Source organism: Symphalangus syndactylus, chromosome 14, assembly GCF_028878055.3.
Source record: "Symphalangus syndactylus isolate Jambi chromosome 14, NHGRI_mSymSyn1-v2.1_pri, whole genome shotgun sequence".
Lineage (NCBI taxonomy): Eukaryota > Metazoa > Chordata > Mammalia > Primates > Hylobatidae > Symphalangus > Symphalangus syndactylus.
Genome location: NC_072436.2, coordinates 102871025 through 102891848, shown reverse-complemented (window position 1 = coordinate 102891848; position 20824 = coordinate 102871025). Strand labels below are relative to the sequence as shown.

Sequence of the window (20824 nt, the reverse complement as noted above, 5' to 3'; positions counted from 1 at the left end):
AGCCACAATTTTTTTCCAGCTTTGGCTGTTGTTTGAGCAAGATCTTGTGTATCAAACATTGATCTAGCCAAGTGGCTTAGTGGAGAATTTGCTGAAATTGGTTTTTTAGTATCTTTTTGGCAGAAGGGGAAATGACTGCTTGAATGTTTCAGCCTTAATGCTGACATGTGGTGACTTGAAGCCAGGGGAATGAAGCTTCCTCCAGCTAGAGAGGTAAGATGAACATGCAGGACCAGGAAGAAAGCAGGTCATCGTGTTAGACAGGTGCAATTATGTGCAGAGACTTTAAAAGAAGAGAAAAAGACATTTAGTCATCAGAGAGCAGCCGTTCAAGTTAGACCTTGAAGGACAGGGAGGGTGAATCAAACAGAAGATATAATGTAAGCAAATGCACACAGGCTATACTATGGAGAGGATGTGGGGAAGAGGGAAGAGGTGCATTTGACTGGAACAGAGGGTAAATTTAAGGCAGTAGGAGGGCATAAGACTTATGGAAAATTTGGAATGCCAGAATGGGACTGTTATGTGTTAGGTTGATACTGGGTGGGGGCACTGAGGATTTTTAAAACATGATCAGAGCTGCCTTGTTGAAGGTAAACCTAGCGGTGGTAAGTCAAATGAAATGGAGTAATGAGAGAACAGGTGGTACTAATCACTACCAGCACTGAGTACTTTGCAGGTGCCACTTCATATACATAATCTGATTTAATTCTCATAGCAAGAAACATTATTAGCCCACTTTACAGATGATAAAATTGAGGCTTAGGGTGATTAAACAACTTGCTCAAATTCACACAGCTAAAGCAGAAGAGGCAGTGTTTTAATCTAGACACAGGTACCTGCCCTTAATCACTATGCTTGACAGCTTCTTAAGGAAGCTAGAATGGGTGGTAGGTGACTAGGGTCTGAATTAGGAAGTTGGAGATAGTAACGGGAAAGAGGGATCAAATTCTTAGAGGTAGGATTGGCAAGACTTCACCAACAAGAGCCTATGGAGGTCTGTGCTTTGGCGTCTGGGTGAAAAGAAGAATGACACTGTTACTAACCTAAATAAAGAAACCAGAAGAAAGACTTGGCATCGATTAAAAGATTATTAATATGGTTTTAGTTATATTGAGTTTGAAATGCCATTAGTAGAACCCGGTGAAAATGTCTATCCAGCCATTGGAAATGTAGTTTGGTTGCTAAAGGGGAGATGGAGCTCGAAAGAGAAACTGAGGCATCATGTGCAAGCAATAGAGGGGCAAATACGCAAGGGAGGGTGACCGAAGAAAATCAGCCCAGGTGTTTCTTTTCTTCTTACTCAGCTCGGAATAGAGATGACTCTTGAGTTTTTATCTACTCCCTTTCAGGAATGAAATGGAGAAATGTAGGTCAAAATTTTACAAAATGGTCATGTAGAATAATTCTTTGACTTCCCATCTCTGGGAGGAAGAGGCAGCTTTAGTAGAAGTGTGAAGATTCTAAGCAAAATTTAAGTAAAATTATTAATTTTTTTAGAGATGGAGTCTTGCTATGTTCCCCGGGCTGAATTCAAACTCTGGGCTCACGAGATCCTCTCACCTCAGCCAAGTATCGGCAACTGCAGGTGTGCCTCACCACTCCTGGCTGTCTAACTAAAATTATGAAGGGCAACCCATTCTCTCTTTACTTTCTCTTGCCCCAGAATAAGACAAGAATGCCAAGGCCTGGTCAGTATCCCAGGGTACCACCGCCAGTGCTGGTCAGAGCAGTCTCTGAGAGGCTAACACAGGCCACAGAGCCTACGGCCTTGTTTTGGAGGGTGAGGTGAGGCTTAAAGCTGGTAAGATAGGCGCCCTCTGAGATTCTCCATCTGAGAAGTCAGTCAGTTCTTTATTAAACCATTCTAAACAACAGAAAGTGCAGTGGGAGGGCAAGATTCCACTGCTGAATTCTTCAGCAGGCCCTGCAAATGAATGACATAGTGTCAATGGGAGGGAAAGTGAAGCAATAAACACAGATGGTGTTTGTGCAATCTCATCTGGGTCAAAGAAATCACCTCATCACTCTTCTTTGATGGACAGATTCCTATCTGTTAGTTTACCGTTTTCCTTACTACTTCCCTCAGCTCCATCCAATGTGCATTCTTGTGTCAAATTGCATGTTCATGAGTATATTACATGTTCCTGTTGTGAGTATGCAGGGGTTACCATGGGATGACCCCTGTGCTATGAACTTGGAACCTCAAGAAATTAGATTGCCTTTTAAGAATGAATCAGAGAAGAAATACAGGAAACCACTTTAAATAACAAATGTGTTCCTAGGATAGCAAGATTTGACTGGACCCTGACTGATGAGACTACTATATCTAAAGAAAGAACACATTCGTGAGAAGGAGAATTCTGCTCAGTTATGAACAAAGCAACTGCATTCAATAAATATTTGTTGAGTACCTACTGTGTTCCAGCACTGAGCTCACATTCTAGCTGGGGAGACAGAAAACAAATAAATACATTTATAATTGGATGTCTGGTTGCGATATGTGTGTATCCCAGGCAGAGGGTCCACAGAGCAAACAACAGCATCTAGTGTGGCTCAGAGATGTGCTTATTCAAGTTCTATGCCAGATTTGAGAAGCCTGCTTGAATCTAACGTCCCAAATCTGCATTTCCAGCACTTGGGTGACATTTTGACCTACCTAATAGCTCTCGGGTTGATTTCTCCTGTATGATTTTCATGAAGACATAGATAGAGGAAAAAAAGCACATATCAAAAGTACTCAGGTCAATGAATTTTCCAAAGTGAACACACCTATGTAGCCAGCACCCCAAATCCCTCCTCATATCCCCTTTTACCACCCCTACCACCGAAATGTAACCACTATCCTGAGACCAGCACCATAGGTTTTGCCTTTTTCTGAACTTTATATAGATGGAAATATACAGTTCATACTCAATACATGCTGCATAGATTCTTTGACTCAATATTACATCTGTAGGATATATTCATGTTGTTGTTTGTATTGGTGTTTTGTTTTTCATTGTCATATTTCATGGTGTCACTACATCACAGTGTATTTTATTTAAATGGACATCAGGGTTATTTCCACTATTCCACTATTCTTTTAACAAATTATTTTTCTGCAGAAATCTGTTAGAAGTGGCTTCTGATGTTTGCAACTAAGAATCCTGCCTGGTCCACATTTGTTTTAATTCTAAATTTGTATTGGGTTACCTAGGGTTTTTATTGATTAAGAAATCAAGTGAAAATTTCGGGGGTTTTGTAGAAATTCTTCTTTTTAGATTACGTTTTTGAAGACATAGACATTTTTTTCATGAGCTATTTGGCAACGAAGATCTACTTACTCTGTTTCAACAGTGAAGCCTAATGATAAAAAATAACATCCCATGTAGATAAAAGCTGTGACTTCTCAGCTTAAATACAGCACTTTCTGGAACTACAGCTATAACTTGTGTTCTCTTAGGTTGCTAAACAAGTTGGTTAGGAGCTTTTCTCCTCAGGGTTCAACCACATGACTGCTTCTGGGCAGTTCGAGTGGTTTTCATCCTGATTGCACAATAGCAGAGGTTTTGAGGTTGTGGTTTTCTCCACATTGCCCATTTCCCTGGCGGCCATTCTCAGGAGCTCTGAAGAGTTCAATTTAAAGACAGTCATATCAGTTATTCATCAATTACTGGGATCTTTTCATTTTTTAAGCATATCATATCAACACCCCTTTTGTAGGAGTATAGCCTGTCTGAGCGGGGCTGTAGGAGAGAAGGGTATAGTTCTTTGTCATTTCATCATTTTCTTCTTTGTCCAGGCCATGTCAATTGCCAGTGCCTCATTCAAGGCCTGACTTTTGAGCAATGAGATGGACCAGCCAGCAGTCATTCCTCTCAGTGATTCAAGGAGACTGACATTTGTAATAACAGGAGTTACTGAGCACTTAGTATGTATGCCAAGATTCTTAGTATGGACACCAGGGATCTGCAGAGCAAGCATGTCCATTTCATTAAAACCAATCTCTCCACTCATGCTCTGGATACCATCCCCTTGTCCTTCCCAAAGACTTTCCTCCTGCAATAAACCCCTCTCTCCCCAACATGATCAATTTCTCTCCCCCTCCTAGATCATTTCCATGAGAAGTCAGATGTGTTCTGGTGCCTACTTTCCAAAAAAAAAACATCCTCTCACATCATTGCTCCCTCCAGACACAATCCTATTTCTCAACTCTTTCACAGCATGCCTTCCTGCAAAGAATTGTCTGTAGTCACTGCTCCACTTCCTCACCTCCTTTTCTTAGCTCACCCAACTCTGGTCAACTTCCTTCTCTCCATGCCCCTGAATCTGTTCATTCCAAGGTCATGAATAACCTCTTTTGCCAAATGCAGTGGCCACCACTGTGTCTTCATCTTATTCAACTTTCGAAAATATTTGACATAGTTGATCACTTCCTCATTCTTAAGCTGTCTCCTCTCCCAGTTTCCATGACACCACTTTCTCCCCTTTTCCTCTGACCTCACTGGCTGCATTGTCTCAGGCCTTTTTGCTCATTTCTTTCTCCGTCTGATCTCTCCTGGAATGACTCCAGGCTCTGTCCCAGATCTTCTTGTACTGCCCATCTATAAGCTCTTTGTGAGTTCACTCAGTCTCATGTCTCTAAATACCATCTACATACTGATGGCTCTCAAAATTAAAATTTCTGGTCTTGATTTATCTGACCTATCCCCTAAGGTCAAGTTCTTATATCCTACTGACTTCTCTATATCACTACATGGGTGTCTCAGAAGTTTCTCAAATGTAGTATAGACAAAGGTCTTGGTTTCCCAATGTCCATCTTAGCCTCTCTCTGTTCTCCCTCATCTTAGTAAACAGCAGCAATTTTCACCCATTGGTGAAGGCAAACATTTAGAAGTCATCCTTAAGTTCTCTCTCCCTCACTTTCCCAAATGAATCATCAGCAAGTCCCGTTGGCAACAGTTTCATGTCAAGAGTTAATTTTAAGAATCTTTTATTCAATTTAAACTGACAATTTTTAAAAGTTTAGAAAGTGGGAGAGAAAACACCGTTTTCTCATAATCTTCATAATTTTAATAGCACACTCTATCTCATTGAGTAGACACATCCTAATTTACTTTACAGTCCCCCTAATGTATCTTTGGAGTCTTCTCACATTTTATTTCTATAAAAAATTTTCAATGAATGTCTGCATGCCTATATAGATGTTTTATTTTTGTTTTTAAAGTAGAGAAGCTGATTTTTGCTGTTGTTATTGTTGCTGTATAAAAGATCACTGAGTGATTGCCTTAGATATGCAACAATAGAGAAATAAGTGTCTATTATTCTGGTGTTCAGGTAAAGTAGAATTCTATCAAAATTGTCACAAAATTGTCTTTGATGAGAGCCATCATAGTGCAAAGTTGATGACTAAAAGGAGATGGTTAAATTGTCTAAGGAGCAAGGCCATAGGAGAGAAGAAACTAATATTCAAGGCTTCCTCCCACAGTTCAAAGTTAGAGAAACCTGAGAGGGGTGTACTGGTATGACTACCCAAGATCCCATCGCTGAGAAAGATAATGGCCCTGGAGACAAAGACTGATGAAGAAAGAGGGTATCCTTTCTTCATCTATGATGCAGATGAAACATGGGGCATGGTTGCACTCACTATGCAGCCAAGGCTGGAAGCCACTCTGGATCCAGCCACTCTGGCACAGCGTTCTTGCTCTAGGAAGGACAACTGAACATGGCCACACAGGCCTCACAGCTGGCATATGGAGGCTGTTAATAAGCTGAGCTCTGAGGCTTCAAAGGACTCTTGTAGCCTGTGCAGGATCTAGCAGTGACCAGTATGCCAGTGGCCATGGATGCCCAGGCCCATGTTCAATAGTGAAGCAGGTGCTAGCAGCAGAAGCAATAGAAATGGAAACTGGGAGATCTGCTGTGGATGAATCTCATTATCTTCTTTCTCTGACCCTCTTTGGACTAAATAAACTCCCAGTATTCTTGACCAACAGAGGTAGGGTTGGAACAGAGCCTCAAAAGTCATCATTAGACTTCCTACTAATAGCGCATTGGAAGTTCAAGCGACTAACTAGGAAACAGGTATTTGTACCCCTACACTGTGGAACAGATTACATGCCATTTGCTCTATTTGGCATCCTTTCCTTAGGCTAGATTCCCAGAAGAAAGATTACTGATTCAAAGGGCATGAACATTTTTATGACTCTTGGCCTAAATTACTAGGCCAAGGTTTTTTAAAAGGGATGCACTAATTTTCACTATTTCCCCACACCCTTTCAGGTGATAAATAATTGACTTGATTTGTTTACATTGACGCCAAGAATTCTTGGGAAGAAGGATCAAGATGAAAAGTGGTAGCCCATGGTGGGGAAGCCACACTCAGTGCAGTTGTGAAGTCAGCAGCATTTTTAAGCCCATTCATTGCCTGTAGCCCTGACATGAGCATTCCCAAGCTGCTTCCCAGGTCCCTCCTCCACTCTCTCAGGGACATCCATTCTGTACTAGCCCCCTCAGATACTCATGCCCTTGCCCTCCCTTCTCCATGCTCATTAAAACCAGCTTAAGAGCAGATATGACATCAGTCACTTACCTTTTCATGTGGCTCTAAATCAAAGTGTCACCTCTCCCAAGCACATGCTTGCATCTTAGCTCTGATTGAGGAATGAAAAGCTTTGTTCTCTGTTAAAAGAACTTTGAGCTTAGATGCCCCAGACTGAGAAATCCACCAAAAGCTGGACCTTTGACTTGAGGGGCAAAGGACCCCCATAGTCAGGCTGTGATTTGAGGAGCATCAAGAGGCCAGAGTTTCCAAGTTGGGACCCAGAAGGTGGGGTTGGCAGGGGGAGAGTAGGAGCAGCGGAGACTCTGCTCTACCAGGGGAATACGGAGTTAGGGACCAAATCCAGGGTAAGGAATGAAAGTAGGAGCCCCAGAAGCTGAAAACATACTTCAGCGATGTCAGCATTTTACCCAGAGCCATTACAAGGTGACCATAACTCACTTAAAAGCCTGAAAGCTGTTTTATGCCAACAAATAAAGTGCAGTTTAATTAAAAAATTGTCAATCATTTTTATATAAAATGTATTTGGGGCATGAATGGTTTTGATCTTTTAAAAAGTCAGAAGCTTTTAGTGCTGCTCATGGTTATAATCACTGTATGAGCCTGGGCAAGCCTCACAACCTTGCTGGCCTTGACTTTCTTATTTATGAGCTATAGACAATTGCACCCAGCCTGTCTGCCTGGAGGGCTGGTGAGAGTGGTGAATTGAGTGTTCAAGTTGAAAGTAAGAGGTGGTCTTCAATGGTTGACTCCAAGCATTACTTATGATCAAGGTCTAATTTCTAAGGGTCCAAAATTAAATAACAGGTAGAATTGAATGACTTGAGCTTGTCTAGTGATATGGAAGTGTACCTAATAGCCTACAGCCTAACTGTGTGAGATACTAATTGGAATATAATACAAACCCCATGGAGAGTAAAGGATAAAGACAAATTAAAATAAGAGGCAGGAAATAATAAAATGATATTTAATTTGGACATGTGCCCCCAACGCATCTGTAGAAAAATCAACAAAGCATAAATATCAATGGGAAAACCTAGCCATAATTACTCTAAAAGATATAGAGACAGGAAATTGGATAGGAGTTTGCAGTGTTCTTTTGGGCTGCAGGGATGGCCCTGTGTGCCTGCAAAGGGAAATGAGAGTCTATCTCTGAATAATCAGATGGAATTGTACATCAAATAAGGCTAAAATTGGTCATAGTCATCTCACGATTGCAGTGGTTTCTTTGTTCACCAGGTCAGTCCACCATCATTGAGGAGACGTGGGTGCAGAGAAAGGGGTCAGGTATGTGGTCAGACATCTTTGTGGGATCTCTGCTGCTAACTAGCTATGCCACATTAAGTATGTTTTAACTTGTCTGACCCCCCAGTTTAGCTCAACAAAATAGAAGAAAATCTCCCTTTCAAGGCTGTTGGAAGGACTACAGATGAGAAGTATTATATGAAGTTCCCAGCAGATGGGAAATATCAAATAAATGTCAGCTAGTAGCAGCAGCAGCAGGAGCAAAGCTGAAGGCCGACTCCTGAGTTTTCAGACTCCACAGATCCCAGAATCCTTCTCTGCTCTGAGTTCTGAGTCCCACGGTTCTGTTGCATCCACCTGTGTACCTCACCGGCAACCAGTGGGAGCCTGGGAATTGTTAACTAAGAGGGGCTTGAGAAGGCAATGAGAGAGGAGCATGAGGAGGTAACCAGCCACTCCGTTGAAGCTGTGTTTATGTGGTGGATATGATCTGCCAGCGGCCCCTCAGCCAAAACCACCAATACAAATCCATGTAGACAGTTTCTTAAACTCAGTAAAATCAAATCTAGAATATCTCCCCCTTTCAAACAATGCATTTTCCCAGTGCCAAAATACAGCACTTTCTTAGCATTTTCCTTCTACAAATGATGGTGCGATGCAGTTTAAACACATACTTTGCCAATTCTTTTTAAAATGTAGACTTATATGATAATTTTAATCACATGCTTTCCCAATTATTACATGTGTATGTTTATATGGTAATGTTAACCACATGCTTTGCTACATGCTTACTGTGAGTGATGTTTTAATTCTTATTTTATTTTTAGAGACAGGGTCTCAATCTGTCACCCAGGCTGGAGTGCAATGGTGATCATAGCTCATTGCAGCCTCGAACTCCTGGGCTCAAGTGACCCTCCCACCTCAGCCTCCCAAGTAGCTGGGGCTCCAGGTATGCACAACCACACGTTGCTGGTTTTTAAATTTTTTGTAGGGATGGGGGTCTCACTATGTTCCCCAGGCTGGTCTTGAACTCCTGGCCTCAAACGGTCCTCCCAACTTGACCTCCCAAAGCACTGGGATTATAGGCCCAAGAACCACACACAGCCTGCTGTGAGTGATTTTAAGAGAAGCTGTCAGAGATTGGGGCCCTAGCATCTCATTAAATCACTGGTTGACACCACCACAGCCTCCCAGCTCTCAAGCAATTCCTAGGAAAACAGGAATTCATCGGGAAAATATTCTTGATCCTGATACCAAAATTAACAAAGGGGCTGCTTCTTGTGTTGTATTCTCAACAGCAGAAATGACAGTTTTGCCCATCAAAACCCCCAGAGACCCTGACCAGCAGGGAAGAGCAGTAGCGAGGAGATAGGAGAGAGGGGTGGTATAAAGAGTTTACCTTCTTTATTTTCTCTATCCACAGTTCCTTTACACTGAAAGCTATTTACAACAGCCACAGTCTCTGTTTGGTCTGGCATGACACTGACTTTCTATGGATAAGTCGGGATCTCACGTCCTCATCTAAAAATGGTACCATACTGAACGACGCTTTACCTTCATTTCTCTCATTTCACTGGTTTTGGATGAGCATAGGGGCACCTTTGGGTCAGAGTACTTTTCAGAGAGGGACAGTCAATAAAAAGCCTTCGTGTATGAACTAGTCCATTTTCATGCTGCCGATAAAGACATACCTGAAACTGGGTAATTTATAAAGAAAAAGAGGTTTAATGGACTCACAGTTCCACGTGGCAGGGGAGGTCTCACAATCATGGTGGAAGGTGAATGGCATGTCTTACGTGGCAGCAGACAAGAGAGAATAAGAGCCAAGTGAAAGGGGTTTTGCCTTATAAAACCATCAGATCTCATGAGACTTATTCACTACCATGAGAACAGTAGGGGAAAACTGTCCCCATGATTCACTTATCTCCCACCAGGTCCCTCCCACAACACATGGAAATTATGGGAGCTACAATTCAAGATGAGATTTGGGTGGGGACACAGCCAAACCATATCAGTGTGCCCAGAGAGAGAGTGGGTAAGAGGAATAGACCAAAACTTGAACTATGAGAAAGAGAAGTAAGAAGGTAGGGAAGACTGTAGTTCAGAATCTGTAAGTTATAACTGACTTCTCACAGCCTGGCAAAAAAATTGGAAGCTGGAGTATAGGACATAAATTCATGAGCAGCAGCAATTTTAGCTAAGTTGAAAGAAAAGCATTGAACTTCAAATGAAAATAATGCTCAAAGAGGTGAACATGAAGTTCATTCAAGATGTGGAGGGAATTATGAGCAGGGAGATGCATGCCAAGAGAAACTAGATGGTATTTGAAAAAAGTGAGATTCAAATTGAGGCTCACACACAGAGAGAGAGAAAGAGGGATAAAACAGAACTATTTTAATGGTTTCCTTTTCCTGTGGTCTGCTTTAGAATTCACCCAAAAGCCAATTGTTTCTGTGGTTATTCAAATTTTGTTTCTCTTCTCACTCCCTCCTCTTGTCTATCCTCTGATCCCCAGCATTTGGACAGAATGAGAGAGAGGAAGTAAAACTCAAATCATTTTACTTTACTTTTTCTTGGCCATTTGGCTAAGAGATGTGTGGGGTGAAGAGGTGCTTGTGGCCAAAGTGTGATTTGTAAAATGTGTGGGTATTTTTTGTTTGGTTGGTTTTGCTTTTAGCTGCTATACTTATGTTACCCCAGTTTACCACATCCAGTCCTGTTTGGGCACAAAGGGAAAGACTCAACAAACATTTGTTGAGTGGCTTGACTCAGCTTTGCTCCTTCTCCTAAATATTCCTCGGTGGAGTTTTAGCAACTTCCCATAGGAAATCCAGGCTAAGGTCTGATTCATCCAGTCCTGAATAATGTGTTAATCATGAATTGGATACAAATCATGAATTGGATACTACTCAAGAGGATAAGCTGTTTTCAAACATCTTAGCAGTAAATATTTGCAAACCAACAAGAAATACACTAAATACAAATGGCGTTTCTCAATTCATTAGAGCAAGCCGGCAAGAACCTTGACCTGGGAGTAGTGAGGCCACTTGCTCAGCCACTAGTTCATACCATTATATATACATACCAGTTTTAACAATATATTATTTTTATAATTTTCAATGTTTGAGATTATTCATGAACCTGAACTGCCCTTCAACCTTTAAATCTGAATAAGTAAGGTTTTACTATGATTTACAAAACTATAAAACAAGGCAGAAAGAGGTCTGTTCATCTAATGTTGGCTGTTTGTTTCTCCTTTCCTTTTTGGAGAGGAGGGAAAAAAAGAGCAAATGTCTATCAAGCAAGATGACGTAGGGCTAGATAAGAAGATAAATGCCTATGAGGTGTGTAGGAATATAACAAATGTGATTTGGAAGAAAGACAAGATCTGAGGGGGTGGGAAGTTCAGTGTAGAAAGTCTCTTCTATCAGGACATGGATTCTAGTTCTCTCCTACCACACTGGGCATAACCATCAGGGAATTTAAAGTCCCTTCCATGCCAGGCATGCCCCATCACCTAGGAAGAAACTCAACCCATCAGCAGGCATCCAAAAAGGCATCAGCCAGGTAGGGTCCCAAAAAGCCCCACATCTTGGGTTATTTGGGAAAATCCCAAGTTATTTAGAAGAGAGTGTACCTCTTGCCTCTACCCTTGGTGGTAAACATTGCTTCAGAGTCACACACACACAAAAAGATAAGCTTTTTTCTCAATTGAAAACTGGAAAGTTGAAAGAGGAAGTAAAGAGAAAAAGAAAGACATAGTATATTCCAGGAGTCCCACATTTTCAGAAACCCTTCACCTGTGAATCTACATTTTACCGAGCTCACATCTGCCTTCTGAAGGGCAACCACTCTTTACCCCCCAAATTCAACTCATTACTTGTTCAACTTTGACCAAGAGTATTTTTTTTTTTTTTTTTTTTTTTTTTTGAGACAGAGTCTCGCTCTGTTGCCCAGGCTGGAGTGCAGTGGCCTGATCTCAGCTCACTACAAGCTCCACCTCCTGGGTTCACGCCATTCTCCTGCCTCAGTCTCCCGAGTAGCTGGGACTACAGGCGCCCACCACCACACCCAGCTAATTTTTTTGTATTTTTAGTAGAGACAGGGTTTCCCATGTTAGCCGGGATGGTCTCGATCTCCTGACTTCATGATCCGCCTGCGTCGGCCTCCCAAAGTGCTGGGATTACAGGCATGAGCCACCGCGCCCGGCCGACCAAGAGATATTTTTAAGAAAAGTCTCATAAAAGCATAAAATTTTATATATGGCAAAGGCAATCAACATCTATATAGATATAGAAAACTGATAAACACATATGACTCAGAGGAAGAAATTTCCCTCTATGTATTATTTACTATTAAACTTAATATGGCTTATAAGGCCTTGCTCATTGAAACACTTGTTTCGATTTATCCATTCTCTTCCTCTCCTCTTCAGCCTTCTTGAGATTGTGGGTCATCTCCAGGGATACTTCTCCACAGTTCTACTATCAATGTCTAAGGGATTCATCTGCCTGGGGTACTCATTGACATTCTGGGCTAAATATTCCCCCAGAGAGAAGAAGAAGAGAGTACTCAGTGGGTACTGATGTCTGGTTTGTGACATGACAACGCCGTGAAGATTAAGTTCTATCTTTACCCATTCACCATTTATCTCCCAGTCTCTCTTCCCAAGTCATTCTTATCTTCTTCTCATCTCTTACCTGTTTTTTCCTGACCCCAATTCCTCAAAGAAGCTTAATTCACTTCTAGATCCCCTCCTTCCCCCATGAATATAAAGAAAATAACTATATCTAGTTCTTTTAGATGTTCAAATTGACTTGATTGCTAGCTGAAATCAAAATTGACCAGCTGAAGTGGTTTTCAAGAATGTTAATTCTTATTCTGACCACTGGATTAGCACAATGGGCCATTGTACACATAAGTACACCCACAAGGCGGTCAGTAAAATAGACAATGCCTAAAGCTGTAGATACACTGTATACATGGCATGAATCTTTTATTCATTTGTTTAGTCTACAGCAGGAAGCCAACTGCCTCACTTCAGGCCAGAGGGAGAATGCTGAGATATTGTACAAATACATGCAATTTTCCAAGCTTCAGGAAATGTGAACTGAAACATTGACAGGAAAGAGCCCATAGTACACTTGCATGTGGAGCTGTTGCTCTTTTTCCCATGTAATGAGCTCATATCCAAAATGTTGACTCAACATGCATGAGGACTTGGCAAGTCCTGTGGGGAGGAGCGCCCTGTCACGGGAAACAGGAGAAAAACAAGGCCGGCTCAGCACATTCTCTCAGAGCACACAGGCCTTCATGGGCCAGGGTTTCTGTTATTAAAAATAAGAAAAGAAAAAAAACAGAGAAAGTCTCCTCTTAATCCAGCAATAACTCCAAGAAGATATTAAGTCAACAGTCACTTTTTTCATGGCTGCCTACTACAGAGCGTCCCAGTAAAATATATACTTGATGCATTAATATATGCTTTAAAAAGAAGAGCAGTTAGGCATTAACCAATATCTGTTTTGGTTATGTTAAAGTCATAAATGTTTAAAATGCCCATCATTTCAGAGTCAACCACATATAAGATATATCTTGCTTTAATAAGTGTATTTAACACCTAAAATTGCCACACACTTTCCAGGGCACACTCATCTGAGGGAGTTTGTAGAGGACGCAGTGCTCATGGGGCCCTAGGTTGTTAGCTCTGAGGCTGCCATGCTTCATTCACCAACATGTATTCCCCTACAACTTGGGCCCAGCAACAACAGATTTACTATACGAGCCTCCAATACTTCCTGAAAAAGTCCTTTCCAAATACCCTCAAAAACAAACAAACAAACAAACAAAAACAGTCCTCTTTCTGTGTTTCAATCAAGGCTATAAGTAACCCATGTTAAAAAGCCAGGATGGCTGCAATGAATGGAGCACACAGGAGGCCTCCTGAGCAGTATAGACTTTATTTTTCCATCATGGGGCTCCTGTAATTTTTAAAAGTCTGTTTGAGGATATTAATTTGGCAAGAATGAGGAAGATGGATTCAAGGGATTAGGAACTGTAGGGAGATGTAGTAAGTGGATGAAGGCCTGGACATGAATAGTGTTCATAAGAATGCGAAGGAGGGAAAAGATTAAAAGGGATGTTTAGAAAGAAGAACTGACAAGCCTTGGTAACGGAGCAGATATAGGAGATAATGAGGAGAGAGGAGTTGGAGTTGGTGAGGAGAGATGGAATTGGAGTTGGATACAGTGACAACTTCAAAGTTTCTATCCAGAGGCTGGGAGTGTGATGGGCCATTGACAGAAACGGCAAACCGAGAGCTAGTTTGCAATGGATCAAGATGAGGGTTGAACTCAGAGATTCTTAAATCTAAAACAGATTTTAGAAGGCACCAAGCCTAATTTTATACTTCTTTTCTGTATATTAGAGACTGATGCCCATAGAGGAGAGGATAAGGACCCATTGAAGGTCTCAGTTAGTTGACATGGAGCAGACACTAGTACCCAGTCTTTGGTCTCTTGTTTCTATGCCTATGATCATTATTCAATTGTCCTGTGCATAAGCTAGAAACCTTTTGATTGCAAGTGATGGAGAACCCAACCCAATTTGACTTGAATAAGTAAAGGAATTTATTGGCTCTTATAACTGTAAAGTCCAGAGGTTTCAGTTGAGGCATGGTCCAACAGCTCAACAGTTCCACTGAGCACCTAGTTTCCTTTTGTCTAATCTCTGCCCAATATTGTTCATAGTTCCAAGATGTTCACCAAGAGGTCCCTGAGCTGTGTGCTTTCTCATTTACATCCAGCAGGAAAGAAAGAAGGTTTTTGTTCTAGAATTCCAAGCAAAAGTCCTGGGATTCACTCTAATTGGATTTGCTTGGTCATATGTCCACCCAGGGCCAACCACATGACTGGGGAGCCAAATGTGCTGGTCTGGGTCACATGTTCTACCCCTGGAGCCCCAGGTGGAATCAGACTCCTTAGAGCCAAACGGATTCCCAAACTCCAATGAGGGCTGCTAGGAAGAAAATAACAGAAGCTACAGCATCAACCAACAAATGTCTATTACACATTGTTTGGCTAAATCTCCTTCTCTTTTTTCCATAGCAAGTTTATGACTTTTATTTTTATTTTATTTTATTATTATTATGTTTTTGAGATGGAGTCTCGCTCTGTCACCCAGGCTGGAGTGTAGTGGCGCAATCTTGGCTCACTGCAAGCTCCACCTCCTGGGTTCACGCCATTCTCCTGCCTCAGCCTCCCGAGTAGTTGGGACTACAGGTGCCAGCCACCACACCCGGCCAATTTTTTGTATTTTTAGTAGAGACGGGGTTTCACTGTGTTAGCCAGGATGGTCTCGATCTCCTGACCTCGTGATCCGCCCACCTCGGCCTCCCAAAGTGCTGGGATTACAGGCGTGAGCCACCGCACCCGGCCTATGACTTTTATTGTTAGATACAATGATTAAGTGGTTTGTCCACAAGTTTTAAAAATATACAGAAATCAGAATTGCCATAATCACCATGGAAAAAAGGGAGCACAGCCTTAACAAGAACATTTTAAAGAGAAAGAAAAGTAATTAGTGTGAATAAATTCAAATTTTAGGCAAAGTCGGGCATAGTGACATGTGCCTGTAGTCCCAGCCAGCTACTTGGGAGGCCAAGGTGAGAGGATCCCTGGAGCCTAAGAGTTTGAGTCCAGCCTGGGCAACATGGGAAGACCTTGTCGCTTAAAAAAAAAAAAAATTGGTAAATGCAGCCAAGCCTTTGTCACTAAAATATATTCTAGGCAACATTCTTCAAAGCCAAGCAAAGTCTGTGGCTGCTGTGTGCTGGGGCCATTTCTTCTCAATTCAATCATGGGTTGGGTTGATGGTTAATAACCCTGAAATATAAAGTCTTTTGTCAGTCTGGCATCAATGATGAGTGGTGTGACAAGGCTTGGTGTATCACTGATAATTGCTTAGAAATGACTCCACACTACCCAGTTTTTTGGTGTATTTTTCAACACTATTGCATAAGAAAGTCTTTAGCAATCACTGGTACATTCTTCTGAGAAGCATTTGAGCACAGAATATCTTAGATTCAAAACACATTTCTTTGTGGGAAGAAAGGCACCACCCAGCACACACACCCATCCTAATTTTGAATGGACTTAATTTCTGAATTCTAGACACTGCCTCACAATGATATAAAAACAACGAGAGCATCATTAAAACTCCAGAGGCTGAGCCCACAAACAGGAATTCATAGAGTCTCTAAGAGAAAGATATCTGGGCAACATTTCTAAATTTTGAGCTGTCTGGCTGAGACAGATGATCTGATGGCAAGAATGATTTGCAAAACCTTCAACACTGACCAGTCAGAGCAGACAGTCTAAATAAACACTGATTCTTACAAGGCTACCTTCCTTACCAGTTAAATATCAGTCCTGCCTCAGAGAAAGAGAAGATCTAAAGAGGAAAATCTACACAAGATTGTGTGTGGGCCAGAAAGGCCGCTGTGAATGGTGAGAAGGTGAGTCAATCCATCCGTCCTAAGTCAAAGAATCCAACCAGTTCCATGGAGGAGGCACAGACGAAAAGAGGAAGGAACAAAGTGGAAGAAGAAGTAGTGAATGAAGAGGTGGGAAGAGATGGGCAAGGATGGGAGAGCAGAAGCCAATCAAGAGAAGAAGGAAAAGCAAACAGAAGAAAGTAGAAAGGAACGGGGGCCAGAAACAAGCAAGAATCATGAAGAGTGGGGAAAGGAGAGACTTTGGAAATTCAAACAAGTAGAGGAGTGAAAAAAATAGTGACGAAAGGTAAGAAAGGTAAAGTAGGAGATGTGTGAAATTGCAATAAGAAAAATGGCAGTGTTTATGAGTGATCATTGAGTCTTACTTGCATTACACTTACACTGTGTAATGCAGGGCTCAGAAAACTTTTTCTCTAACTAGTCAGATGATAAATAGTTTAAGTTTTGTGGGTGGTGCAGTCTTTGCTCAGCTACTCAGCTCTGGTGGTGTAGCATGAAGACAGCCATAGACAATAAGTAAACAAGTGGGTGTGGCTGTGTTCCAGGAAGACTACGAATACCAGTCATGGGCCAGACTTGGCCCGTGGGTCATAGTTTGCTGAATCCTGGTATAATATAAATCTTCTGCAGACAAAAGTGCTTCTTACATTTTGGGCACCCACAACACCTAGGTACACAATGCCAGGAATGTTACAACCGCATGGAAAAACCATTTTATAGGCCAAATGGCAACAATTTTCAATGGCTTTTTTTTTTTTTTTTTTTTAATAACTTTTGACCTACAAAATGTCAGTTTCCTATGACGCCACCTACCTGCTGCTAGACTGGCCATCTGATCCCCACTGGAGAAGCCACAATCATAGGGAAGGAATATTCCATTTGGGGACAGATAAAGTCAATGAAAAGATAGATGTTCTCAGTACAGCCAAGGCCAGCATGGGTAAAGGTGGATGGATACTTAATGTCTAGTTAGCTTGGGCTGCCATGACAAAATACCACAGACTGGGGACTTAAACAACAGAAACTGATTTTTTCATAGTTCTGGAGGCTGGACACAAGATGAGGGTGCCAGCATGGTCAGGTTCTGGTGAAGGCTCTCCTCCTGGCTTCAGACAGCTGCCTTCTCATTAAGTCCCATATGGACTTTTCCTTTCTCTCTTCCTCTTCTTATAAAGTCATTCATCCCATCATGAGGACCCTACTTTCATGGCCTAATCTAACCCTAATTACCTCCCAATAAACTTCATCTCCAAATACCCTCACATTGGGGGTTAGGGCTTCAGCATATAAGTTTGGGGAGGGGGAGATACAAATATTCAGTCCATAACCCTTAAGAAAGGCATTTCATTAATTTTCATTTTAAACATAAATATTCTTACCTTTTTTTCTGGAAAGGAAGAATCAGCCTGTATGACACTCCTTGGGCTCCACCTCTCACCTGGATATATTACAACACTGTGCATAGGAGAGATTCACCAGATAGCTGATAGAGAACTTTACATTCAGTACTTAAAGCTTTCATACTGTGAGAGAGAACTCCATCCAGCATAGGAAATAGCTCCACAGAGTTTTGATCTGAGCTACATACTGCCTCAGAGATCAGAACCCAAGCAAATACTCTGCCTCTTTAATTCATACCCTTCCTCATTTCCTCACCTTCGGCTCCTCAAATGCCCCCAGCTTGACTGTGGAGCTGGCTTCCTCTCCAACCATCATTAATTTCCCAGAGGGGCTTGTGGTGCTTGGGAATAGCTTCGGTGATGAGAAGCAACAAGATCTAGCCAAGCACAGCTCTCCAGGTCTTGAAACATCCTTAAGGCCCAAGCCTAGTATCATAGACACAGGGGCTCGTTCTAACCCGAGACTCAGACCTCTAACAATGACCTCACTTCCTCTTGCTTCTTTTGTGATTTAGAAGAGCGCCTTGCAGCCTCTGAAATGGGCAGTTCTTGCTTGGTGAAGGGTTCCTGTTCTAGGAAGTCAGCACTACTGTTTCATTGCCTCTAAGGCACAATGCAGGGCATTTGAGGTTGATTTTGTGGTCAGTTTGTTCCCTTTATTTTCATTTGGTACCTAGCACCATGCCCATCTTTCCAAGTTTGTCTTGGCTCCCGATTTCAATCATTCTTTGGGCACCAATGGCTTTCCCAAGTCATTTACCAGGGTAGCGCAAGATGCCTTATAAATTACCAGAGTAAAGAAATGGCCCCAACAGGTATGCTTTTGAGGCCACGTGAGGAGATATACAGCTGCAGGATTCCCTATCAGCAAAGACTGAATGATGTCAAACGTTCAGAAAAGGAGAAACTAGGTGGGTGTAGCACAATCAATCACTTTGCATTTCAAGGTGAACTTGCAGCTCTTATGGGAAGGGAATTCTCTGTGTCATTTTCCACATAAATAAAGTAATGAGACCCCTTTGTTGTAGCAAAGAAATTCAGTTTGTTTCTAGAAGCAGATATGTGTGCATGGGTGAGTGGGCATGTGCATTTTTGTTTTAAAACATTTTCCAATAAGTGCCGACAACAGCAACCTGAAGCCTCCAGACACCCAGTTTCTCCCCATCCTGAGATGATATTTTTGCTCCTGGAGCAGCATTGACGTGTTCCACAGGATCATCCCTGTCCTCACTGGCCTGGCATCTTCAGTGACCTGAAATCTGCATTTCGTGACCCTTCCTCCTGGGCCTCTTCTTCTCAGTTTCTCTACTCTTGTCACACAAAGTTACTCAACACCCAGTAAGAGCTCATCAGAGCCATAGCACCATGTTCCAAGGGCAAAGAAGGAGAAAGAGCTCCGCATTTACATCCAAGCCTTGGATTTAAGCCTAGAGATCTTCCCTCCTCTACCCTCCCACCCCCATTCACTTCCCCTTCCAGCAGCACCCATCATTGCTCCCCCTGGTTGAACCTCGTCCTTGCAGGGGCCAAGTGAAAATTTCCCCTTTGCCCTCTGAAGGTTTACTGAAAATCACAGACAAGAGGTAGATTAATAGGAGAAAAGGCATACAATTTATTGTTAATGTGCACACGAGAGCCTTCAGAATGAAGACCCAAAGATGCAAGGGAAATTGTCCATGTTCAACAAAGTATGATAGCTTAGGTTCAATAAAATATGGACAGCCATGTAGAAATATGATTCGACAAAAAGGCTATAATCTAACGCTAATAGACTGAGTGGGGATCCAGCAAGGCCTGTCTGCCTAGGTTCCTCTTGGCCTCTGTTCAGCATTCCTTCCTTCTGGTTATGAGCAGGACCCTCACTGGAATGGGGGTCTTATGACCTACAGTCAAACAAAGTAGGCCAGATAATTTCTTTGTGGCCAGTTTTTACGCAGAAAGGCAGGGGAATGTCAGAGTAATATTTTTAGGTTTTATGGCTGGCTTTGGAGAAAAGGGGTTCTGGTTTCTATGACTCACCTCGAAGAAGAGGGATTCTAGTTTCTATGGCTAGCCTAGGTGGAGGCTGGGACTGAGACAGGAGGGCAGGATAAGGTCAGGGCAAAACTTTTGCTTCATTTGGGGCATTGCTTTCTAAGTCCATACACTCTGTTTTCTGCAGCCCACTGCTCGCTCGCCATTTTCCTTCATAAGGAGGAGAAAGTCTCAGTTTACTAAACTTTTCTAGCCTCTGTTCCTGCTTCTATAAAATGGTGATAATAGTCATGCTGTCTACTCGCCCGGGGCTATTGTGAGGAATCAGTAAGGAAATATACAAAAGAGCCCTAGCACAGAACCTGATTCATCACTGATGCTCAGTGAGTGTTCATTATACCGCCCCCCCGCCGACACCTCTACTAACCATGTTGACTGGGACTAAAGTAAATGTAGATTGGCAAGTCACACTCTGGAATAAAGCTTCTCAACCCTGATGCCTGACACAATCACCTGGGAGCTTTAGAAAGCACCACGCCTGGCCGTTACAGTCATCTCTTGCCCTGAAATATCCCGAGTGTTTGACCTCCCTTGTTCCTTGTTTTGATATTAGGCAATATTCCTAGGCCACCAGAGCAGATGTTTGGTTTTCTTTCTCTTGTCCTTCTCTTTCTTCCTTTTCCACTAAGTTTTGAGGATAATCTGTTGCACTGCAATAGATATCTAATACAGTCCTCTTTTCACCACGTGGCACTCTTATGTCCCTGACTTTCACAGAGATTTCATTTTTGCATGACTTTTCTTTCCCAGAAATAAAGTATCCATTAAATTTGCAATGTCCTGATGCATTCATGCATTATTCTTTAATTTTCATATATTGGCCTGATCTGTTAGCCTTCTTAAAAATAAACGTGGCCGGGCACGGTGGCTCATGCCTGTAATCCCTACACTTTGGGAGGCCAAGGCAGGCAGATTGCCTGAGGTCAGGAGATTGAGACAAGTCTGACCAACATGGTGAAACCCCATCTCTACTAAAAATACAAAAATTAGCTGGGCATGGTGGCAGGCGCCTGTAATCCCAGCTACTCAGGAGGCTGAGGCAGGAGAATCACTTGAACCCGGGAGGTGGAGGTTTCAGTGAGTCGAGAT

The 20824-nt window shown here is 42.2% G+C and overlaps 1 long non-coding RNA gene and 1 pseudogene across 1 annotated transcript in view; one reads left to right on the top strand and one right to left on the bottom strand.

Annotated features, from left to right (window-relative positions):
• The window catches only part of LOC129462088 (uncharacterized), a 69452-nt gene extending 51038 nt beyond the window's left edge, over positions 1-18414 (bottom strand). Inside the window, exon 1 of the long non-coding RNA XR_010115771.1 lies at positions 17958-18414. This is a non-coding gene — a long non-coding RNA (uncharacterized lncRNA). The remainder of the gene's footprint in view (positions 1-17957) is intronic.
• LOC129463040 (large ribosomal subunit protein uL30-like) overlaps positions 1-20824 on the top strand; it is a 108083-nt pseudogene that overhangs the window by 50363 nt on the left and 36896 nt on the right.